The sequence below is a fragment of the Branchiostoma belcheri genome, unplaced genomic scaffold (assembly GCF_001625305.1).
Source record: "Branchiostoma belcheri isolate BF01 breed outbred unplaced genomic scaffold, Haploidv18h27 scaffold353, whole genome shotgun sequence".
Classification (NCBI taxonomy): domain Eukaryota; kingdom Metazoa; phylum Chordata; class Leptocardii; order Amphioxiformes; family Branchiostomatidae; genus Branchiostoma; species Branchiostoma belcheri.
In genome coordinates this window covers 46,362-52,324 of record NW_017803969.1, presented here as the reverse complement: position 1 = coordinate 52,324, position 5,963 = coordinate 46,362, and the positions used below count along the sequence as shown (strand labels likewise).

Below are 5,963 nucleotides of genomic sequence, written 5' to 3'. Positions count from 1 at the left end.
ACAGGTTTCAAATGTCAATGATTTACAATTAGCTCTGAAAACAAGTGAAGACGGAGGCGAGTTTGGCCAAGAGCGGGAAAATTTATTCACGGACTTTCCCGTCCAAAACATGCCAACCAATACAGCATCTAGACATAAATAAACAGACAATGATATATAGAAATTTCGTAACGCAGAAAACGGAACTGATAAACGTCTCTATTTAAAACCGTGGCAGGAGTAGGGGGTGGTGGTGGGTTGAGAATAGAGGGGAGAGCGAGGCCACGTGTGCGTCCTCGCCTAGCTCTGTCCAAGTGTCAGGGGTGACGGCGGGAGCACATGTGTCCGGACCGTGGTGGGCGGAAGTGAGAGGGGACTGACCGGAAGGGGGAGGGACACGGGCAGCGGGCAGATAGTTTGGCAAATTAACAAAAATGACATTGGGGTGACATTTTTCCTCAATTAGCTCTGAAAACAAGTGAAGACGGAGGCGAGTTTGGCCAAGAGCGGGGAAATTTGTTCACGGACTTTCCCGTCCAAAACATGCCAAAAATAAGGCCAAACCGCTTCGCAGAGAAAAGAAAGAGCAAAAAATAATAAAAATAAATTAAAAACAAGGAAAAAACTTTCAAAGCGAGGAGAAGCGAAGCGACACCACCACCCGTCTACCCCAGTCATAAACCTAACTACTGGTAGAACATAATGCACGAACGTGTCCACTGATGAAACAAAATAAGGCCGCAGCAGACCACGCATAAAAACAAGGAATGGTCGGGCCATTGTGCGTAAATAAACAATAAAAGGCAGAGAAAACATGACTACACGCTACTAACATGTGAAAAAAATAATGCGGAGAAATATTTACACTAGATAGTTCGCTACTAATGCACAGGGCGATACGCTGATCATCCTCGTGCACAATTCAAGCCGTGTGCGGAGAGGGACTTTTAGGTAGAGCAAATAGGCATTCGAGCGCCAATCGCCCTGTAACCTGATTAGCTCGACGGGCACCCCGGCGCGGAAGGCGAATGTGGCCCCGCCGCGCCGCCCACTGTGTAGTGAGTACAGGTGTGGGTTCAGGCCCGCACGCTCAAGAATACATTTGAAAGCTTTGTCAAACACGGCTTGAGTCAAGGGAACGAAGCGAGCAGAACGACGTACAATAAACACGGCGGGTCCTCTATACGAACTATGTAGCCGTTGCATGTGTCTAAATGCAGAAACGGGACACAGAGGGGAGTTGGGTATCGCTAGGACTGGAATGTATAATACACGCTCTGCACATTGGATCGTTTTGGACCATCGAATACGTACAAACATTGAGTCGCTGTAAAGCCTGAAGTCAGATACGGTACATTGTTTAGCAGGATCAAACCTACCTTTCGGCAAAAAGTTAGACTTACGTTGGAATGTAAAGAAACTCAGTAAAAGTAAAGTCCAGATAGTGGCATGGAAAGGGTCTCTGAATATGTCCAAATGTTCGTAGATCTGGAGCAGTACCTCCGGTGTGAACGGGGCGACTTGTCGCGGCGTGTGGCCCATCCGTCGCTGCAGGCCGCGTTTCAACAGCGTGATGTCCGTGGTCAGGAATGCGTCCGTTGCGTAGCCGAAGAGGATGTGCAGTGTCTTAAGTCCAGCCAGGTAGTTTCCGATGGAAGCCGGTGCCTGGAACGGCCGAGCCAGAAACTCTACGTATGTTTCTAGCGTGTCAACCGATGCCGGAAATGGCGGGATGCAGTAGAATGTACAGAACAACAAGAAAGTCAGGAGAATGGTCCGTAAGTTCGCCCAGGTGCCGTCTGCGAAGGCCGCCCATTTTGTGCGGCTGGCTTGTTCGCGTAGCCGACGCAGGTCCCTCCGAGGATCAACGTCACGGGTTGGGCGCATGTCGGTCAGTGGTCACGGCAGCCGCGTGCTGTGTTCTCGGGGCCGGCGCAGGGCCCTACGCGTGTGACGATCGCGAATGTGACGGTAGTCCCGCTGTACTGGAGGCGAGTGGTCCGGGAAAGGCCGCGGAACCCGCCGGCCGCTGTAGCCGGGGTACAACAGCGGGGTCGTGGACGATCAGAAGGGACACTCGAGCGCGAAATCCTCACTGGAGATAACAAGTTCCATCGTGGTCACGCCACGTGTCAACAGCTAAAACTGCTCGCGATGTGAAGCCGACAAATGCCATCGCGATAGGTGGTCCGGAATCCTGTTCTCCGTGCCCGCGATGTGCGACGCGCGCAACTCGAAACCATGCACGGCTGCTAGAAACCAGAGTTCACGGGAGCAGTGAAGTAAATCCGGGTCACGCGATCTTCCAGAGTTCAACACATGCACACACGCGAGATTATCACAGTACACAAGGATGGTCAGACCCGTCCACTGGCAGCACCACTTACGGGCTGCAACCACTATCGTTAGCATTTCCAACACATGAATTTTGTGACCGTACTTACGAAGCACAGAGTCCGGGAAAACGGCATGAAAGAACTGTCCATCGGAGAATGCCCCGCATCCCGTAGAACATGCATCCGTAGCAACGACTTCATCCGGGGCCGTCAAAAGAGGAGGCGCTATAATTGACACCCCGTTGAATACATGCAGGAAGCGGTGCCACCAATTTAGATCACGCCGGAAGTCGCGAGAGACCCGAAACCTGTGGTGATGCCGGCGAAGCGTGCGGAGAGTCTCTAACATGCGGGAAACAAACAAACGACCGGGGGGAACGCACGCAGAAACAAAGACTAACTTCCCGATTAAGAGATTGGAGCTCTCGCTTGGTGGCCCTTTTTCGCGATAGCCACTGCGACACCAAGGCGGAGACCTCGTCCAGACGGAAGGACGGCACACGGCGCTCCATGGCGACGGTGTCAAATTCAATACCGAGCCAAGTTAAACAAGTCACTGGCGGAATGGCCTTCTCCGGCGCTTCCTCTAGTCCTAGGTCACGATAAGGTGCCCTGCAGACTAGCGAATGCCATCTGTGCTCGCGTTGGTGTTTCCGCGCCCCCGAAGTCATCAATGTAATTTGTCACTGAGAAACCTTTCTCTCGCTCAATAAACGTCACTGCAGACGTTGTCGACTGGCAGATGAATGCAGCAGAGCGGAGCCCAAACGGAACACGAGTGTCAATAAACCACTCATCTTGCCAGCAGTAAGTTAAATAACGATAATCAGCCGGGTCAACAGGGATTTGTCTATAAGCCCTCCGCAGGTCCGTTTTGAATAGTAAACAACCGGGACCCTTGTCCAAGATCATGTCGGTCAACGTGTCGACCGAGGGATACACTAAGGTAATTGGCTCACCTAGATACGTGTCTTTCGGAATGGCGTCATTCACAGAACGTCCCGCAGGGTAACTCAAGTCCACTACCACCCTCCGTTTGTCACAGTCACGTTTTTCCACAGTTTGCAAGGGGGCCGGGAAGACCGGAAACGGGAAAGGGTTTGCACGAAAAGGGCCACACAGGGCGCCGTAACTGAGTTCTTTAGTAAGGAAGGAGTCAACATCTGCCGCATACGCTAAGGCTGAGCGGTGGTTAGTGATGGGAACATTGTCCGGGAACGCGTACGAATCGGGTTGAAGATTTATTGGCCAGCCGAATTGAAGCAGATCGGGTAAAGACGGGAACGGGTAATTAACTAATAAAGATCTCCAGGTCGCGATGTTGAGAGAAGACTGGACCGGCAGTCGGGCGCCAAGGTAATTAGGGACCCCGGTCTGAGCAACAGCGCGAAACAACTCAATAATGTTCTCCCCGGTGCCAGTGGCACCCGGCTCGTGAAGGAAACTGGCACCTCGACCAGGCTGACCACCGGGGGCGGGGCGAAAGGTCCTCGCGTGTGGACACTCGATCTTCGGATGCGCTACCTCTACGTGCCTGACAAGCAGGCACATGCAGCACACGTGCTTTACTTGCCCCCAACGCTGATCCCAATGCTCCGACCCTCGCTGGCAGGACCCATGCTGATAAGCCTCGCAGTAGCGTGCCCTGTTGTGATCGCGTGGGAAGCGCGTCGGACCCCGGGGTGTGGGAGGAGCTCGGGTGGCCCCAGCCTGAGTGCGGTAATGGCGTTCTCGGGTGTCGTCGATGGCGTCTTTGTCTGCCCAGGTTAACGTGCCGTTCTCCATCGAGTACAGGACGGCGGCATGTGTTTCCCGCACGACTTCCCATTCGTAGTACGCAGCATCAAACATCAAATCAGCGAGATGTTGGAGTTTAACCTTTAGGGATCCCTCGACCCGTTTCTCCTCGATGAGGTTTTTGACATATCCATACGTGAACATAGGTGTCGACAAATCATCGAACGTGACACAACCATCGCCTTTCTTACCCTTGCCGGGGAAGTGCACGTGATGATTTGGCCAGTCCACTTTAGCAAAGCCCGAAACACAATCATTGATAGTCTTATTGCGGCCACTCTTCTTGCCCTTACCTCGGCGGCGGGACCTGCGCGGCGACGAAGACGAAACCGACGAACTGTCCGAGTCGGTGGCACGGTATCGGCGTGACCTGTTGCCTTTCCGTCGGCTTCTGGTAGTGGGGCGGTCAGACTTGGCCTTGTTGGCCGACGAAGAATAGACGCGGTGCCGGGAACTGTGGCGACGGGCCTTCGCTCTGTCTTCCGACGAGGAGGTTACGAGGGGGCGGCGAGAGTTGTGAGCCACCGGAGAAGAAGAGCTCGACCGCGAGAGGTTGTCGTCGTCTGACGGGATCCGGACCTTTTTCTTGGATGACGCTGGCGATTTCTTTTTGCCGAAGATCTCGTCCAAAGTCTGCTCGACACGTCTGGCCAAGACCTTGTCTTCACGGAGGTCACGTACAGTTGCCTGTTCCCCGTCGCTCGCCTCTGACCAGAGACCCTTCGCCAGGTCTTTGATTCGGCTCTCCCGCCGGAGCTTCTGCAGAGACCGCCGGGCCCTGTCAGCACGGCGCCTGTCCGCGTCGCTGTCCGAGGCGTCTGGTGGTGACGAGAGGGTCACGCCGCACTTCCCGGGGCCGTAAGGGCCATCATGCCCCTTCACTGGCAGCCTGCAGACTGTACAGGCTTTCGGTTTAGTCATCGCAAACCGCAAACGTGAATAAAGGAACGAAAAACTAGAGAATAGAGGGGAGAGCGAGGCCACGTGTGCGTCCTCGCCTAGCTCTGTCCAAGTGTCAGGGGTGACGGCGGGAGCACATGTGTCCGGACCGTGGTGGGCGGAAGTGAGAGGGGACTGACCGGAAGGGGGAGGGACACGGGCAGCGGGCAGATAGTTTGGCAAATTAACAAAAATGACATTGGGGTGACATTTTTCCTCCTTTAAGAAATCATAAAAGTTTTCTTAATTATGCAAATTAGTTGTCCTTTGCAGAATTTTTCTCTGTTAATGTTCCAAGTGCCATAGACTATATACATTACATATATGAAATAAAAATAAATGTAAATGTTTTTTTTTTATTCCTCATTAATTTTGCGAGTCGTCCTTTACATATTTCACAATTGTGTATATCTCTGTCTAAGGTATCAACATGCCAAAAATCATATAGACTTATCGTTTCTTTCTTGATTTATCCACTTTTAAAGATTTCGCTTGAAACTCCCCTGCAGTTCCACAACAAGCTGATGGGGGGATCGAACCCAAACCACTTGTTCCTTACAGGGAGCTCTATCTATCGCCAAAACGTCAAGATCTGCTGCAGCACAAAGGTCAGCCACAGGAGGCCCAGATTTGATTTTGACTTTTACCTTCCTATGAACCACTAAAATACCAAATATCATCACAATCCATAAAGTTATACCGACCACAAGCATGCGGAAACACAGACACACAGGCAGACACACAGACAGGCCGAAAACAATAGCTACATTTTCAATTAGGTAATAATTAATAGACTTAGCCCAAGGCCCAAGTAGACACTAAACTGTATGTTTGCGATAACGTAATAAGAAATGAAATACACCCAATTTTTGCGTTACGTTTTATTGAAAAACTCACGCTTTTTAACATTTT

General features: G+C 51.9%; 2 pseudogenes; both read right to left on the bottom strand.

Moving 5' to 3' along the window:
- Positions 1-202: 202 nt before the first annotated feature.
- LOC109475913 lies at positions 203-2,827 on the bottom strand (annotated as a pseudogene).
- On the bottom strand, positions 2,563-5,033 carry LOC109475912 (annotated as a pseudogene).
- Positions 5,034-5,963: the final 930 nt, after the last annotated feature.